Source organism: Conger conger, chromosome 8 (assembly GCF_963514075.1).
Source record: "Conger conger chromosome 8, fConCon1.1, whole genome shotgun sequence".
Classification (NCBI taxonomy): Eukaryota; Metazoa; Chordata; class Actinopteri; order Anguilliformes; family Congridae; genus Conger; species Conger conger.
This window is the reverse complement of record NC_083767.1, coordinates 43,520,754-43,538,664: the sequence shown is the minus strand read 5'-3', so window position 1 is coordinate 43,538,664 and position 17,911 is coordinate 43,520,754. Positions and strand designations below refer to the sequence as shown.

General features: G+C 46.9%; 1 protein-coding gene across 17 annotated transcripts in view; it reads left to right on the top strand.

Annotated features, from left to right (window-relative positions):
* celf2 (cugbp, Elav-like family member 2) overlaps positions 1-17,911 on the top strand; it is a 170,050-nt gene that overhangs the window by 19,650 nt on the left and 132,489 nt on the right. The window lies entirely within an intron of this gene.

Genomic DNA, 17,911 nt, shown 5'->3' with positions numbered 1-17,911 from the left:
GGCGGGCGAGGAAAAGTCGCCATCATCTTCGCCCGCTCCTTTACGCCTTGGCTCTCCTTCGTTACCCAGGATTCTGTGCGGCACTGCGATTCACAGGGCCTGTTCTGTCACATCTCCAGCTCCATTCCGCTGCCGTTCCCCGGGGGGGATAGAGCTGTTTCTCCGGCTGGATCTTCAGCTTTCACATCTCCCCCCCACTACTCATTATTTGCAAACACTTTGTCTGTCAGAAGGCGCACCTTATCTGATGAACACCAGGAAACAGAGCTTTGGTATCTTTACTCGAGGAAAAACACACAGGCGGTAGGTGCTTGGCCATTCTGTCGAACATGATCTGTGTATTCTGTACAGGCTTGTTCCTGTTATCTCCGATTCCAGACTCTTATTTCATCTTACATTTTTTGAGCGGCTTCTTCCTGCAGTTTGTGAAAGAGCAGGTACATGTGTTTCAGATCAAGTGCTGTAGCCTTGGAGACATCGCTAGGAAATTTCAACAAAGCAGCCGTTTGGAAGCCATCGGTCAAATGAAATGATTATTTCCATTATTTTGGTTTAGTATGGAGGCCTTGTGGAAGGTTGAGAGGCAGCAAGGCATGTTAAATCCTAATACATATTTCTAACTGATGCTGAGTGTGCTTACAAACAAATGTTGCATAAGCAGACGCAGTTTCCTTGAACCGCACACAAGGTCTAAGTCGACTCACAGAATGAGGAAGTAAACACTCCACCCTGTCTGAATGTATATGGGCAAGAGGTACAATATTCTGGGCTCTAAATCACTCTGAATCACCTTTCAGTCCTTCTCTGATAGTGTTTAATTGACCTCTGTGTCCAGTGCCTCTTCCCTGACTGGTGTAGAGATTAGAATAATGTTCAGCGCATCTAGATTCTGAATGTTACGCTTGCTCCTTTCATTTCCAACATTTCCTACTTTTTCATTTTTATTATTTGATTATTCAGATCTGATTCAGATAATCACTTCTTCCAAGACATGTAGTGCCTACATTATACATTAACTTTCGGCTGATATTTTTAGAACACATTTTTATCTCTCTTCAAGTAAAATGACATACATACATGGAGGTGAGACAGAATGCACATTAACATAATGTGATCTTCATAACAACCAACTCACTCTGTATTTGTGTGTCACAGTATTGTATTATTATTATTATTATTATTATTATTATTATTATGTATATCACTGTTTACATTCAGGTTGTCACACAGTGCTTGGACATTTTATTTAAGGAAATTGAAAAATAAAAAGCTCTTTTTAGCCAGCAGAGGTAAAACTGGAAAATTATTCCTGTCCCTTGCTGACCCTGACAGATAATTCAGATAAATTCCTGGCATTGCGCGCTAAAATAAAAAAATAAAAATGAGAGTTAAAAAAAATGATGCTTATGAAGGCAGTTAACTCTACTCTGCCTCTGTGTGAGATGTCCGTTATCGTCCATGCCAAGTGTGTGGAGCAAGGAGATTACGGAACAACCTTTAGACTCAGCTTTAATATTTTCTGATGCATCTCGGTTCTTCTAGATTGAATTCTTTTCAAGTCGTTCCTTTTTCTCAGATTTCGCAGCGACATGGCTTTTTAAACATGCCCTGCCTGTCTGTCCTCCTGTTTGATGTGAGAATGGAAAGTAACAGGTGACAGGTCCAGGCAAATGTGGGCTCCCACCTGCGTCAGGGGTGGTTCACACGTCACACATGGCTGACATTTTATAAACCTGACATTTGCTAGGCATTTCACCTCGATCTGTAAGGTGCTTTGCAGGGTGTTCACAGTACTCTGTGTAATCAGCCCCTTGTCTAGAGGGTCTAAGTTAATTTAACAAAAAAACTGTATTTAATTTTATTTGTAATTATTGGTATTCTGTTCTGTTTCTCATTAGGCCATTTCTAGTAGTTGGCAGCTCTTATTAATGAACTCCACAGCTGTAAAATGTTTTGTAGAGTCGGTCCTAAGCCTTATTCTTGTTTGGAGTGGGACTGTTCCGTGAAGTTTTACTAATTATTGAAATCCCACTAATCCTTATTGGACAGGCCCAGAGTGCAACATTATCCAAACTAGTCAGTGCGAGAGAGAGAGGAAGAGCAGAAGAGCCTTCTGCTGCTCCGGTAATATCCATAGACACACTGCACCAGCACACATAATAATACAAATAATAATCATAGTAATAATAGTAATAATAATAATTCCTTGCCCTTTACATGCCTCAACCACCACAGATGGGTAGCACCCTTCTGGGTGATGCACGGAAGCCATTTTGCGACAGGCACTCACCACACATTAGCTGAGAACATGAGAAACATTTTCAGCCAATTAAATCCGGGGATGATTAGCTGGCAGGTTGAGAGAGCCAGGTTAGGAATTTAGCCAGAACGCCAGGGGATCATCTACTCTTTTTATGGCCAGTGTTTTAGGATTTTGGTTTTGCATTTAATCCGAAAGACGCTTCCCCCCTTCTGCCCAACATCCACCACTTGCCCTATCAGTATCCATGCAAGTCCTCATTATCCACTGCTTTGAGCGCATACCCAGCTGCAATGTCTGGGACTATTATATGTGCTCTGCTCTGCTAGGCATTGACGCAGAGAAGAGTCCTTTATCAAGTGCCAGTCAACATTATCAATTTCCTTGGATACAAGGTGTATGCAGTTGGGAGTGTGTCTGTTGCTGAGCACTTTACTTGGCACATCATTTGCCCTGATAATCCTGCATCTTGTATCTGTACTGCTAGACCCATTCAAAGCACACCATTATAATTTCCAGTTCATCACTTCTGCTGCCTTGGCACCATGACAGGCAGGAGAACCTTGTTTGTATGCATTAAAAACCAAAAAGTAAGATGACACTAATGCCTTATCATCACTGAATGCAGTGTTTCCCTAAACACACTCAATGTAAACATGAACACTGGTTTCTTGCATTGGGCATCTCATCAAGCTGTCAGGCCATTTGAATAATGCCTAATGAAGATGTAATCGGGTTTGCGGAAAAGAAAGGCCTAAATTGAATTCAGTCGTTGCTTCATTTCAGTCACCCGCGTGTGAAAAATGCGAGCCAGTGTTACTGGATGCACCGTAGAGAAGCTAAGCCAAAAACATTCAGTTCATCTCCACCCGTTCTCCAAGCATGAAAATCTCGCCGTTAAACTAATTACATTTTCTCATGGCAAAGCCCGCTTGGGAACGGCATTGGAATTCCGGTTTTGTCGTAATGAAATTATGACACAGCGTTGTGCAACCTGAGCTGCTTTAAAGCATATTTATTAGAATCTGTCAGCCCCAATGCAGATATCCTACAGACAGAGCAGTCCCGCTCAATTCTCCTCTCCCGAAATGTGATATTTCTTATGGAGCCCGGACCTCTTGGCAGATGTGTAATCTGATTACATCCAGAAGATTAAGAATATATTGGATTCTCCCCCCGCCCTCCTCCTCCTCCTCCAGCGATGAAGAGACTCCTATATGAGCTGCTCTTTGACAGAGAAATTGAGATTTTTTTTGTTCTCTGGGAAAATATTAATGCTTATTATTTTTCAGATTTTTGAGCGTTATTATTCTATCCCTGTCAGCTGTCTGTCCTTTCCCATTTAATGTTGTCAGTCAGGTCGTGGCGTGGCGGTGGGATTGTTTACCAGGAAGCATCTCGTGGTGTCACAGCGAATTACACCGGCCGTCACTGGCCGTCGCAGAACCGTAATGGAGACGGAGGCCGGGCCTGGGTAATGACTGTGATGTGGAGATGGAGATTGCTTGTGGCAGTTGGAACCCATCGTCTACTCCACGGGCCCACCAATTACAGTCCGAGGGAGCAGACGACTGCCATCAGTCCTGCCCCCTTGCTGTCACCGGAGATAAGGCCGCAGTCCTGGGCTACTCTCTGGGAGTTAGTGTGCGTGTGCGTGTGTGTGTGTGTGTGTGTGTGTGTGTGTGTATATATATGTGTATGCACACACACACACACACACACACACAGTGGCCAATACATATGAAGACATGGTGAAGACATGGTGCGGTTTAAGTTTGACCAAACATTATAACGGGTGATCTGAGTATGATCTAATTGAGTTTGATGTGGTATGTTTGTTGATGCCAGATGTGGTGGTTCCAGCATCTCAGAAATGGCTGCCCTCCTGGGATTTTAACACGGTACAGTCTCTAAATTTAATGCCAGATGTAATAAAAAACATCCAGTGAGCAGCAGTTCTGGGGGCAAAAGCACGTCATTATTGAGAGAGATCACAGGACAATTGGCAGTTTTTTATTAAGCTAACATGTTTATACTAACAGAAAGGTCACAAATTCTCAAGTAACAGCTTTTTACAACAGTGGTGTGCAGAAGGGCATCTGTACGCCATGTTGAACCATGAAACAGAAGGGCTACACCAGCAGAAGACACACTGGGTTCCACTCCTGTCAGCTAAGAACAGGAAGATGAGGCTACAGTGGTCATGTCATCAAATATCAGAATAGGGACGAAATGTGATCTTAGCGACTTTAACCGTGGAATGATTGTTGGTGCTAGACAGGGTGGTTTGAGTATCTCAGAAACTGCTGATCTCCTGGGATTTTCACAAGCAACTGTCTCTGGAGATGGCTTCAGAGAATGGTGTGAAAAACAGAAAACATCTAGTGAGCAGTAGCACTGCGGGAAAAAACGCCTTGTTAATGAGAGAGGTCAGAGGAGAAGGGCCAGACAGAGGAGAAGGGCCAGACTGGTCAAAGCTGACAGGAAGGTGGCAGTAATACAAATAACCACACATTACAACAGTGGTATGCACAAGAGAATGTCTGAACACACGCTTCAAAAGTGGTTTGGCTACAGCAGCAGAAGACTTAAGTCCAAAATATAAGTCTAATAAATACCTAATAAAGTGTTTACTGAGTGTATATTTATTGGTGTTTGCAGATATAACTTTTGACTTTATATTGTATGCATTTGTAATGTAAGGCTAAAGGCTTATTGATTTATGGTAATGGCCATGGTATTGGATGGAATAGGCCACTCCAAGCTGTGTGGCTCTTATGATGTGCACTGATTCTGACGAATTACTATTATCAAACATGTATATATCATGAGAACCACACAGCTTGTCGTGTTTATTCATTAGACACGGAACTGAATAACGGTGAGTGAGAAAGATTACGCTCATGATTGTTTTTATTCATCTTCATTTCTCAATCATTTATATAATAATAATAATAATAAGAATAATAAACGCCATCATAATCTTTCTCACTCTGCAAATCTTTGCTCCGTCCCCAAGAGCCGGTCCACCCCATAAAAGATTCTTCATTTAGCGAAGGCGCTCTGGGGAAATATAACCTGGAGCTGGGCTTGTCACCACAGATCCATGACCACTCTCGCCTTCCTGAACACCGCGGCCGTTCCCCTTCGCCGACGGTTTGTGGACAGGCTCGGGGGTGTCGTTCTGTCGCTCTCGACGGCCGGGGGGTGGGGGGGGGTTTCATTACGTTACAGAAACAGAGCGCGCACTCTAACAACCGAGCGAGTGCAGGTCCCTTTTACTCATCCCTCACTACTGCTTCACAAAACAAACACCAGTGAAGACGGCACTGCGAGGGGGATGGGTGGTGCGGTGGACCTCCATCTTCCTTTTTTCTGCTTGATGACTGTTGACAGTTCTGCTCAAGTGAAAAAGCGGGGTTGGCAGCCATGCTAGCGACTTCCCAATTACGTTGTTGACCCGTCACGCGGTATAAAGCGGAGCAGGACGTCTTCCGCGCTTCACACTCAAAAGGTCCCGTGCGCTCGCGCTCGTATTTATCGCCGGGCTGATTTGAATTTCAATTATTTACCGCCCGTGCTCTGCTGAGCAAGGTTTCGCGGCGCGGTCTTTAGCGGTCCGGACTGCTCCGTTATTTTGTTCTGCTTTTCATTTCCCCTATTGAGTGGTGTGTGGGTCCCGAGAGACGGCCAGCTCCCATTGTAACGCAGAAATACAGGCTCTTTTGCTGGAGCTGGGCTGCCAAAAAGCATTGTTTATACAAGCCAGTACCCTGTGTTCCTGTGCTAGGGAGTAGCCCGTGCCTAGCGGCTAAGGTGCTTGACTGGGACCTGGAGGGTTGGTGGTTCAATCCATGGTGTAGCCACAGTAAGATCTGTGCAGCCCTTGAGCGAGGCCCTTAACCCCACATTCCTCCAGGGTGGATTGGCCCCTGCTTAGTCTAATCAACTGTCAGTTGTGTTGGATAAAAGCACCAGCTAAATAGCCTAATAGCCTAACCCTAACTGTAATGAGATACTCCACTGGGATTGGCATCGGACACAGAAGGACCTGCCTGACCGTGTTTTGGAAGAGATGTTATACCGTTTACCTGACTCACTGTGGTCATTAAAGAGCCCATGACGGTTTTAAAAAGAGGTATTTTTGGGGAATTAGTCACAGTTTTCTGGGCTAATTCCTGAAGAATGCTCTTGACATCTGCCAGCCTGCGGCCTAATTATTCTCCCTGTGTGCGATTTGCTAGACAATTCCTCGCATTCCTTACCCACAATCATTTGTCAGGTTACTGCGGCGAATGAGAACCAGCGGACTCCCTGGTTAAAGAGCGGCGAATAAATTCATTCATTGATCTGTGAACAGCTGGACAAGACCAATGGTGTATCGCTGAGCAGCTGAAGGACAGTATATGTGATACAGGGAAGTCGGTGTCTGACATGAACATACTACTCTACCCCGAGTCGCTGGGCGATCGGGCGCATCGAGCGTTGCATCGATCCGTCGCCCCCGGGCCTCTGGTTTTCTCTCCTCTCAGGAGACACCTTTCGTTTGAATAGGAAAACTGAAAAAAAGTGTGGTTCCGGTTCTGAGCGACCTGTCCGGACTGGCCTTCACAGCAGGACCGGCAGGACCGCAATCTCCCCGGCTGCCACCGTATGCCACACACACCCCCCCCCCCCCCCCAGCCCCCCGTGAGCAGAAATGGAGAGATAGGCTCTCACTCCTTTTCTCTTCCGCCTTTTCTTTTTATCAAAAAGCCGCAGAGCGTGACGCAGGCTGTCCCCGGGGAGGAGAGAGAGTTGCCGGCCGTTTTCGGTTATGACAAAGCACACCTGTGTGAGGTTTCTGGGTCCGGTCTGCAGCAACCCCCCCCCACCCCCCACCCCCCCCCGTGTCCCGTGGGGGGCTGCTCCACTGGTACATTCAGCAGGTGGACACAGTGCGTAAAAACGAAACCATTAAAGGCACCACTGAACTCCGCATGAGCTGCGGCACTGTTTAGGGGTGCACTTGGCGGGTAGTGTTGCTTAGTCTGTATCGCTTAGAGTCCAGCTCAGCGAATGCATGTCGTGAGCCTAAACATTTAACTGCACATCTCTTCCAAGAAAGTTAGTATATAAATGGATCAAGATGCAGTTTTCCTTTACCTCATCATCTCTTAAGCTGGATTCCACTGGCTATAACAATGGCATAGTGCTTCCCTCTTTTGTCTTAATACCTCCCCTTTAGTTGAGTTTTTTTTTGCTTCTGGCAGTAATGAAATCCTCCGATCTCATTAGAATAAAGTGCAGATGAAATGGTCTTCTGCTCACTGGGATAGTTGTCTAGTTTGTCATTAAGATTAGAAAAAAGATGTGCAAATCTCCTGCATAAGGGTGGCAAAACCCACCGGTGGAACAGATTACAGGAGCGACATGAAGCTTCACGCTGGAGAAGACTTACCGAGCCTTGTGCCTGTTCAATGGGGAGGTTTTAAAAGTGCGTAGTGTCTTCTCCACTCACGAAAAAGGCTCCTTCCTCCCCCAAAACACACACACACAAAAACAAGTGCATCCACACATGCGCACACACACACCCACACACACAAACAAGCATATACATGACACACCCAACACATCGCAAGCTGTAGGATTTGAACATCAACCGCATAAAATATTCATGTTTCTGCAACTAGAGCATAAGACTCGAACTAAACCAAAGGGATTTGGCTCTTAGATCTGAGGATCTTGTTCCTAGTTCTGTTCTCCATCTTTACTGTAACAGTTGGCTGCCCGGTCTGGCCTGTGTTTAAAATGGTTATCTGCTTACATCACTTTTCAGTGGGGTGGGGGGGGGACTGAAGAAAAACAAGGGTGGGAAGGAGGAGATATGTTCAGGGGCCAGATAACCTGGCTTTAATTTGCCTGGCTAACGCTGCCGTGCTCTTTTGGGAGCAGCGTTTCAGGGCAGAGTTGGGGGTCACCCTGGTTCCCTGTTTCGCGTGGGCGCGAAACGGGACCACGTGACGGTTTCTCATAAAGGGCGGAAATTGTCTCCGAGCAGGCCTAAGTGGAAAGAGTGCATCTTTGTTTTGCCGCGACGGTGCTGTCGTTTGTCATCCTGACGGCGCTTTATGCAGATGAGGAACAGCTAATAACATCTCGCCGGCGGTGATGGATCGTGTCGAACATCACGCTGGTTGTGGAGCAGACCGCGGGCTGTCTCCCGTCTCAAATGACACGCTTCTCTCCGCCGTACTTCATATAAATGACAAGTTTTGCACAAGTTTATTGAGTTACATCAAAGTTTTGATTGATGAATGTTTGCATAACTGTGTACATGTAGGGCGAATGTAATAGCACTGTATTTTTCTTTGGGGGGGGGGGGCTGCCCTGTTTTACTTTATTGGGATAATTTTATAATGTATTTTATATTTGTTGCTCAAGCTTCCAGTGGCCAGCTTTGTGGGATTATCCGTCACACTGCTGTCAAGCGGTTGCCATGACGCCGTCGCGGAAGCTTTGTCCATTCCTCTGCAGACTTAATTGCTTAAAACAAAGCGAATTGACCATTCTGACATTTCCACCACCTTAATTGATATCGATTTACTGATTGTGCTCTCCCGCGATTTAACAGCGTGTTGTGTGTCATTGTCAGCGTTGTTTATCTCATCCTGGGAGCTAGTTTAATTACAATCGCACATCCGATGCGCTAAGCACATTTATAACCAAAATCAATTTTTAAAAATTGCAACTCTGTAGGTTATTTCTTGTTAAGATAATGCTCACCATTATGGGGATTGAATTTTGGAGACTTTAACTTTTGTATTGGATGAGCCTTTTTCTGAAAGGGATTTGGAGCACCGTTACACCAGTCTTTTAAAATTTGCTGAATGTGGCCCTCTAATAGGGGAAATGACTCAGAAACTGTCTCACACCTTCTTACAGTTGACTGCTCCCATTGACAAGGAGCCTTTAAGGTAAAAAAGAAACTGCAATAAGGTCATATTCTATAATGACAGCAACCGTGATTATTATCATACCAATTAATCACAGTTCACTCAGTAATATGACATGTTATGATCATATCAATTTGCTCGTGTCTGCATCGACAGGACTTTATGACTCTGTCATTTCCAGCAGTCAATTGGTTGGCCATTAAAGTGCTCATATCTTTTCCTGACGACGGCATTGCCAAGATGGCTCATGAACTGACAATTCCTCTTCATCAGTTCCCAGAGGACAGAGCTGATTAAACCAGCCATATCTCACAGAGATTAAACTGCAATATTGAACTATTAAAGTGATTTGTTAACATTTTAATGCAGGAATCATTCAATCAAATCAACTGTCATTCATAACAATTTATACTCTTCCTTTAAAATGATGTTTTTCGTGGTTCATTATCTGCATAAAGGCAACGCGTAGATCCGTGTTTCAGATATTTTGCGGAATTCGGTTTTAAAAAAAGCACAATTATTTTGAAAATATTGCATCTCCCTACACACTGCAGTATTGGCAAGATAAAATAAAATGCATATTATCATTTATTTATACAAAAATAATGATTGCACATTGAATATTTTCTGTAAAATCATTGTTACAGTTTCTTGAGGGGATGAATACATTCGCAGGCTGCTGGTAGCCTGACGATTTTACTTGCATGCTAAGTAGCTAAGTAAGAGCTCACTGTCTGTTTAGTGCAAGGCAAAGTACTGTAAGGCTCAAACTACAATCTGAAGATAGCTTTCGCTTAATCTGTTTGCACTGAACTCTCCTGTCCCCAGAGTCTCCAGTTATGAACCTCCTGCATTGCATTCTGTTCTTCTGCTGAGGAGACAACCTTGTCCATGATATTTTGCCACAGTAAATACCACTGATTTCACAGTACTTAGCATAGTTTTCAGATATATTTTCCACCCAGTTGGCTTAACATTGTTGTACATGTGTTGCATTTTACATGCTTGCTCACGGCATTGACAAGTAGTGTTTGGGAACAGGACTTGGAAGGATTTCAGGTTGGAATCCCAAGTAGGGCAAGTGGGAAATGTGTGTAGTGAGAGTTTCCTCAGTAACGAACCGGCAGTGTTTTAATTCATTTAGCAGGTTAGCGGAGAGTATGCATGAAGGAAATCCCCCCCTCCGTGACTACCCAACTGTATCATTCCTGAACACCAGATCCCCACTGCTCAACTGTACCTTTCCTCAACACCAGATCCCCACTGACCACCTATTTATTTCATCAACATCAGATCCCTGCTATCCAACTACACTCCTCAACACTAGATAGCCATCGCCCAACTGTTACTTTGGATCTCCGCTGCCCAACTACTCCTTGCCTAAACACCAGATAGCGACCCCTTTGCCAAACAGGCCCTCTCCTCACCACCAGATCCCTGCTACCCAACCACTCATCTCCTCCCAACCAGATCCCCAATGACAAACCACTCCTTTCTTCGACACCAAGTCCTTGACGCCCAACTGTTCCCCTCCAGTTCTCCATCTGTTCCAGTGACACACCAGATCTTCCTTGGCCATCTGTTCCTCTTCTGGGGCCTGGGGTTGTACAGGACAGGGATGCTGGCTGATGCTGGACCCTCAGGCCCCTGTTACATATGCAGTGCCTGAATGCCAATGGGTCCTCCGCGAAATGCAGTGTGACTCATCGCGGCATTAGCCTCCCACTCAAAAAGCCAGCCGGGATTTTAAGGTCTGCACGGGTCCACGTGGGGTTTTGTTCAACCCCGTAGATGCTGAAATATGTGTTTGATAGGTTTGTGTCAACCAGCAAGGAACTGTACTTCAGTCAGTCAACAAGCCATGGGCCAATACCAAATGCAGAATTTGTCGAGCATAATAAATGTAAGCGACATTGCATAAGGGCATAAGGAAATCAAACAGATGTCCTTCATGTAATCAAGGAGCCTGACACTCTTCTGACCTCTGTGTGGAGGTCCTGGCAGGGCAATAACATCTTACAGAAAAGATGTTAGATGTTATTGCATCTTTTCTACAATAATGGATGCTACTGGAATTCAAGTTATGGCTGTTTTATAAAACGGCCAAAGCATGCTTTCCAAAATAAAAGTATTTATTATCAAGACATGCCGTAAACGGTTTTGGGTCAAGATAATATGTATGTTTTTAATTAACTTTATTAGTTGCACCTCATTTGCTGCCTTGTAAAAATACTTCAAGTTTATCGTATCTACAAATCATAACTTTTTCCTGTGAGAGGGAGAGAATCTGCAGGTTGACATTTGCCTCAAAAAAGCATCTAGGATAAGCTTACCAAATTCTAATTTTGAACCTAATAATGTTAAGAAAATGTCGACTGATTTAATTATTTGAAATAGCCATTAATTTAAACGTGGGAAGGATACGGTCTTAGGTTAGAGTATGTCCATTCATTTGTGGTCGTCATAGCGATGTACATTTCATCATTGATGATGATGATGATGGTAGCTTTGCTTTTTGCAGTTTTGTAAAATGGCCTTGCCAGTATTACTGCGATGAGTAGGGGTTCTGGATTTAGCTTTCGGGTAGAAAGGTGACTTACGAGGCAGGTGGTAGTGAGGCAGGGAACCCGTGGCTCAAGATCTGAGGCATTTTCGCTGTCATCTTGAGCCAAGGCTGTTGTACAGGTGTTGAGAGCCGGGGAGCATGTATGTGTCAGTTGGAAAGGCTGTGCATTGTGGGAAGGCTGATGTTGCGGCTCTGCGCTTTGAGGAAATGGCCCCTCCGGAGTGTATCCCTGGGCTGTATCCGCGCCGTCTGCGCGGGGAACACAACGCGTTAGCAGATGTGAGATGTGCTGGCTGCACCTGCTGCTCCGCCTGTCAGCTCTGACCGGGCGCTCGGTCTGGCTGCACGCTCGCTTCTGCACGCTCACGGACCCCCGGCCGCAGAGCGGGCGTGTACCCCCGACTTCGGCAGGAACGCCACCTCGACAGAGTGCACTTTGACCTCTCGCAGCCTCTGACCCCTCCCTCTGACTGCACGCTCTCTTCGGCCCGCACACCGACCCTCGGTCTCAAAGTGAGCGTGTACCCCCACCGGGCTCTCGCTTCTGCACGTGCACCGACCCTCAGCCAAAAGTGAGCGTGTATACCCCCACCTTCAGCAGGAACGCCACACTGACACAGTGTACTTTGACCTCTCGTGCCCTCTGACCCCCTCGCTCTGGGCTGTTCTCATCTTCCCACCGGGGCGCAGACTCCCATTGGACACCGGCTCCAGCCGTGAACCGACGCCGTCTAATTGCAGCCCTTGAACGTGGAGGGGCGTTTATCGGGGGCAGGGCTTGCGAAGTCGCTCGCAGCGAGAGGCCCTTGAGATGTTTCAAAGGCAGGCCGCGTCACATGAAAGCCGGCGAGAGATCCTCTTCAAAGCCCGTGTTGCTAATGCGCTGTGGTCGGTCGCTTCTGATCTGGATCAGAACCAATGATAACAGAGGAGAGCGTGCACAGGGGCGGCTAGGCTAATCATTGCGCTCATAAAGGTTCAAAATATCGTAAGGTGTTCAGTGCCGAGATTATTCCGCGTTCTAGTCGTCTGACGGGGAGGGCGCAGAAAGCATACGGAGGTCTTATCTAAAGTGCCCCGCTGTCAGTTTGTAAGGTTGTTTTATTACTCAACACGTTCCCCCTCACAAACTCCCCTCAGATTCAACTCCCAGCCTCCTCAGACAGAAATACATCTAAATTTCACATCAGTCACCGCCCCCACGCGGTCCCCTGTTATTTATGGCGGCGGACGCTAATAACTCGTAACGTGTCATAAACCCTCATTTGTATCTGTTGATTTCCATAGGATTTGGGCTAATAGTCCCAGACTGCGGTGTTCTTCGACGTTGGGCTGCTCATCGCCTGCTGTGATGGATGGGGCCTGTCTCTCTTGTGTTACTTAAGCGTGTTTTATAGCCTCGCGGTGCTAATGCGTCCTGGGCCGGGGCTTCATGGATGTGTGCTCCGCTGCCCGTCCTGGTCTCCTCACCCTCTGAATATATCCAGCTAAATGAGGCCTAATGCGCTTCTTCACAACGTCGCTGCCTTCCTCCAGGGCTGTGTTCATTCTCTCTCTCACGTTGTCTTTCTCTCACTCGCTGTGTCTCTCTCCGTCTCTTTCTCTCACTGTCTCCCTTTTTCACTCTCTCTATCTCGCTGTGTCTCTCTCCGTCTCTTTCTCTCACTGTCTCCCTTTTTCACTCTATCTCTCTCTATCTTGCTGTGTCTTCCTTTCTCTCACTGTCTGCCTTTTTCACTCTCTCTATCTGTCTCTCTATCTCGCTGTGTCTCTGTCCTATTGCAATTGTTCTGATTATTATTACTAAAGGTTTCATAAATGATTTCTGGCTTTTTTGGCAGTATTGGGACTCCCCCGCCTCTTTTACCATTTCCTTAACATAGCCTATAGTGTGATTTGTATAGGCCTACTGTCAGTATTTTAACCATATTGCCAAATGCTGGGAGAAGCAAGGTGCAATAGCGTGTGTAGACTCTACGATTCAAGATTCCCATCCTTGTCAGTTTGTTGCAATTAGATGTTTGATGGCTGCTGTCAGCTATGTCGATGCCAGGTGCTCCTTATTATGATAACGCTGTCAGTGAAAGCAGGAGCTCCATCAAAGGCTCAGACCAGCGACGTGCAATATGTTGTAGGCTACCAAAACAATACACAACACAAGGTAACACTGTCTTATTATTTTAGTGACAATTTAAGCACGCTCTGGTCCGAAGGCTGTTCTGTTATTGAAGGCAAAACAGCAATAAAGGACCAAAGCCTATCAATGTATTTCACTTGTACTTGTTCTTAGCGGCAGCTGCCCGCTGATTTTTTGAGACTGTGAACGCTTGTTACTGTTGCTACAGTTGCACATGTTATTTCAATCAGTTGCGATTTTTGGAAAAACCTATTTCCTTATTCAAACTTTTCCTGCACTGTTGGACTGATTATCAAGATTTTTGGGGGTTTATGTGATGAAATTTTATCAAAGAAATTTTTCTGCTTTTTCTTCACCATTGTGCTCTCACAAGGTTTGTGGTTGATTCACATAAACAGGAAGTGAGGTGTATGGATGTAACTTCCTGAATGCTGCTTGCAAATTAACTTTCAAAGATGTATTTTGTGAAAGGCCACAATTATGTGCACTAGAGCCCCAACTTCAGATGAGGCACATTTTGTCCGTTTTTTACCTAAATCTTTTGGCCTAGATTACAAATATGGTGTCTAGACATGCAGGAAAGAGGGCAGAATAAGATTTACACAGTTGTTTAATTTCTGCCATATGTTGTTTTCCATAATTTCAAAATATTGCATTCTACATAAAAAATGAATTCCTCTTATTTCTGGTGAATATCGGTAAACAGGAAGTAATGCATAACCTCTGAAGAATGCATGCAGTATTGATTAAATGTACATTCCCGTGTTTTTCTGAAGTCCACCAAGCACATTGATATCATACAACTCCGTATATTAGCACTCTGTAACTCGTTGATTACCAGCGTTGTTTTCTGTCATTCATTAAGGCAACATCGTGACAAACGATAGACGAGACTCTGCTGTTATGCGTCATTTGCCCTATGATGTTAATTGACACTTTGCGCAGGTCTATATTGTTGTTGTTGTTATTAATAACAATTCATAATTACATTTCTTTATTATTTATTGGGCCCATTTTCAACATTGCTGTACATTTAACCTGCTGAAGTGGACCGCCGTGGTCCCTTGTGTGGGATTAGAACCCTTGACCCTCAGGTCCTGGCACAGTATATGTGTTCTAAACACGGCACTATGTGACCAGGACCTCCAGAACGCCTCACTCACACTAGTGTCGGTGATAATGGGTCAGAGTACTGTCGGTAAATGTTCGGACTACGGCGAAACCGCGCTCTGTGGGGAACAGAAAGAGAAATAGGCGAGCTGATTGGAGTGGAGTTGCCAGGATGAGTGATTCATGGGGAATAATTGTGATTCCTGCCGGTGCTGGTCGGGCCAGCGCGCACTGGACTGACGGTGGTTCTCTGGGCCTGGCAGAGCCACGTAAACGCTGCAGCAGCCAGCGGGACAGATGTCTTTCCCTCATCTTCATTAGCCGGATAAACACAAAGTTCAGCCGTAACTTTGTTCACCGTCTCCACACCACAGGTATTATGGCTACAGCAACGCGGCGGTCGCGCTTTCGAGTTAATCGTAAATCGTTTTAATATAATTCCATGCAATTTTAAATAATGTTATAATTTCCGGGGACTGTCCGGCTGCCTGTGTTTCAGTATGTACCGCGTATCTGACGGATTTGCTGTGCTAGAATAGTTTGATTGTGAATGGTAAGGTCATTTTACCGAGCTTTTCTGCCACCGTGTTTACTTCATGTGGAGGCTCATATAATCCTGAGTCTGAGACCTCCAGCGATCTGATGGGTTGCGGTGTGAAGGGCCTCGGCTGAGAGATGGCCCGGGTTCTTCATGTGGAACAGAGAGAGATGGGCTGTGTTTTCCAGCCCGGCGAGGCTCACAGTGCAGATTTAGCGAAGCGGCCGTCTCATAACCTGGGACAACTGAACCCAGCTGCAACGCTTCTCTGAAAATGGGGGGGGGGTCGTGTCAGTGTGTGTGCGCAGGAGAGGGGGAGGCAGGTGTAGGCTGGGAGATACGGGAGTATATGAGTAGAAGAGAGGAACGGAGGGAGTCTTTCAGAGAGAGAGAGAGAGAGGAGAGGGAAATATGTCTGCATGCATGAGATAAATCATGTTTTATATACGTTTGTATCATGTTAAAAATATATATAATGTACATGATATACATATACATATGTGTGCGTATATGAATATGTAAGAGAGAGAGAGAGAGCTTTAATAGAGCCGCGTCTTCTCTGCATCTCCAGTGAACCATAGCAAACACGCAGAACGAATGCATTTGAATGGTGCGTTTAAAACGAATCAAACTGAAGCACCAATAAGAGTAGGCCCTGCCTGCCGCGCCCTTATCAGCAAGCGCAGCATCGAGCAGTGGGGGGGGTGGGGGGGGGTCGCGGGACTGAGGGTCGGAGACCCAGGGAAGCGCTGACGGTATCCGCTCTGTATCCGCTGACCTGTCACTGGAAAATTGTCGGAATATGTAAAGGTTTGAGATGAAAGGGCGGGTTAAAACGCATCCTGTCACAACACCCTCCACCCCCCCCCTCTCCTCACTTCTCGAGCATTTCCATTTTAGTCCTTGGCCACAGTTCTGTTAACGCAGTCCCGGCGCCGGGGCGTTTGACCCGCTGACGTCGGTGCGTGCGCTTTTTCCCGCGTCTCCGCCGTCGTGGGTAATTCACAGATTCACGAGGGCCCCTGCACCGCGCGCGGCCCGGAATAACAATGGGGCCCGGCGTCCGTGGCCAGAGATGAAACGGGCGAAAGTGGCCTTTGAAATGCAAAAACCCAGCGACCGGGGCGATTGGATCCGGAGCTCGCCACCGCATCCGTCCCTTTATCTCGCCCTTAATTTGTCATGAAAGGGAATAACGTATCAACGACTGAATAACGGAGTCCCCCTCCCTCCCTGTCGCCCCGCTGTCGCCGGCTCTCTCTCTCTCTCTCTCTCCGCGCGGCGTTCGGGGTGGCAGTGGCGGGGTGTTCGGCCGACGCGGGCGGCCGTGTCCGGGCCCCTGGCCCCCAGGCTGTCGCGGGCCTCATTTATGTGCGCGGTGCGCGGTGCGCGGAGGGTCCAGGATTGGGTCGCCCCGGGCGACACGCGGCGCTCGTTGCACATAAACACGCTCCAGCCGGCTTTTCATTTCCATCGCCCGGGCCCTGCGCCGTCGCCTCGAATGAAGGGCGGAATTAGGCGCATTGATTTCTTCTTTGGGCCGGCCGTTTGTTCCACTCGCCTCCTCCTTGTCCCCGGTCAAGGGTAATTGAACCGGCCTCGCTGAGCGCGGTCGTGCCTCTCCGAGTTCATTTCTCCAGACGGGTCTGGCCGCTGCCCGCTCTCCCCAGCCCCCGGACGCCCGCGCCCATGCCTTCGCTCCGGCCCGCGGTTTCATTTCCGACACTTCTGCGCCCACGGGGGGATGCCGGAACGCCGCTCGTTGAACAGCTCCCCGCAGTAATAACGGCCAGCGCACAAACATGGCCGTATTGGATACGACACGCGTAAAAACACAAATGCGATTGTTCGCGTACGGCAGAGGGTGGTGTTGTTGGGTAATGTGAGATAGGCGGGCTCTCCGTAGATCCCTGCCGTGCTGGAGACGGGCCCAGCGCTCAGGAAGGCTGCCTCCTTCGCCCCTCCGGGTTTGGCAGCGGAGTTCAGCTCTGTTTCCATTCAGCATTATGAAGAAAGTTTACACATGCCATTTTAGAATAATTGATGTTTAAATTGGCCAGATTATTTGCTCTGTTCATAGGCTCTGGGCTCTGGGCAATTATGGTTTTACAGCCTGCGAGTGTGGAATCGTATGACTGTAAAATACACATGCACAATCATATCCTGAAAAGAGAACAATCTTTAAACCTCACGCCACGTTTTCTGCAGAGCCCGAGGAACGGGCGTCGCCCGCGCGGTGGGTCGTGTCGGGCAGTGGTGGGAGGGGCGGACACACACCACTGGAGGGTTGAGGGGTGTGTGTGGTCCCCGGGGGGAAAGCTCACCGTCTGGGACCGTGACCTCCAGTGCCCGCACCTGCACTGTG